This window comes from Otolemur garnettii, unplaced genomic scaffold (genome assembly GCF_000181295.1).
Source record: "Otolemur garnettii isolate 467f Iridium unplaced genomic scaffold, OtoGar3 scaffold00001, whole genome shotgun sequence".
Lineage (NCBI taxonomy): Eukaryota > Metazoa > Chordata > Mammalia > Primates > Galagidae > Otolemur > Otolemur garnettii.
The window spans coordinates 72,587,917-72,589,487 of record NW_003852396.1 but is presented as its reverse complement, the minus strand read 5'-3'; positions in this window follow the sequence as shown (position 1 = coordinate 72,589,487).

Here is a 1,571-nt window from a genome sequence, read left to right as displayed (position 1 = left end):
GAGAGAAGCCACACATTATGTGATTTCATTTCTGTGAAGTGTCTGAAATAGAAGACACTGGGTGGGTTAGACAACAGAAGTTTATTCTCACTGCTCTGGAGGCTAGGAGTCCAAGATCAAGGTATTGGCAGGGTTGGTTTTATTCTGAGGCCTCTCTCCAGGGCTTGTAGGTGGCCATTTCCCCCCTTCGTCTCCACATGATCTTCTTCTGTGTATCTGTGTCCTAATTTCTTTCTTTCTTTCTTTTTTTTTTTAGATAGTCTCACTCTGTTGCCCTGGGTAGTGTGCCCTGGCATCAAAGCTCAAAGCAACCTCAAATTCTTGGACTCAAGAGATTTTCTTTTTTCTTTTTTTTTATTGAATCAGTCTCACTTTGACACCCTCTGTAGAATGCGGTGGCGTCACTGCTCACAGCAACCTCAAACTCTTGGGCTTAAGCAATTCTCTTGCCTCAGCCTCCTGAGTAGCTGGGACTACAGGTGCCCACCACAAAGCCCGGCTAGACCTGGGCCAGGTTCCAACCCACCAGCCCCGGAGCACATGGCCCCCACCACCCTAACCACTGAGCTACAGTCACCGCTCAAGAGATTTTCTTGACTCAACCTCCTGAGTAGCTGGGACTACAGGGGTCAGCCACAATGCCTGGCTCATTTTTCTATTTTTAGTAGAGACAGCATCTCACTTTTGCTCAGGCTGGTCTGAAACTCCTGAGCTCAAGGGATCCTCTCGCTTCAGCCTCCCAGAGTGCCTAGGATAAACAAGTATGACTCACCACCTGGCCCTTTTTTTTTTTAACAGAATGAACAATTTTAAATGCCTTTGGCATTCATTCTCTGCCATGTACATTACAATCTTTTTATTTTTTTTTAATAGAGACAGAGTCTCACTTTATTGCCTTCGGTAGAGTGCCATGGCCCATGGCATCACAGCTCACAGCAACCTCCAAATCCTGGGCTTAGGCTATTCTCCTGCCTCAAGCCTCTCAAATAGCTGGGACTATAGGTGCCTGCCACAACGCCTGGCTATTTTTTTGTTGCTGTTTGGCCTGGCCAGGTTTGAACCCGCCACCCTCAATGTATGGGGCCAGCGCCCTACCCACTGAGCCACAGGCGCCACCCTGCATTACAATCTTTAACACACAATTAGATGTTTAGGCAGCACCCGTAGCTCAGTGGTTAGGGCACTGGCCACATACACCCAGGCTGGTGGGTTTGAACCCAGCCTGGGCCAGCTAAACAACAACAACTGCAACAACAACAACAAAAAAATAGCAGAGCGTTGTGGTGGACACCTGTAGTCCCAGCTACCTGGGAGGCTGAAGCAAGAGAATCACTTAAGACCAAGAGTTTGAGGTTGCTGGGAGCTATTGAAGCTATGACACTTTACCGAGGGCGACAACTTGAGACAAAAAAAAAAAAAAGAAAAGAAAAGTGTGGAACTGAGAAACCACAGGTAAATAAACCACATACACAGAGTTTGCATAGAGATGGTAAAGAATGAAAGAAAAAAAATCTTCAAATCAGGCATCATGGCTCGGCGCCTATAGCTCAACCGGCTAAGGCGCCAGCCAC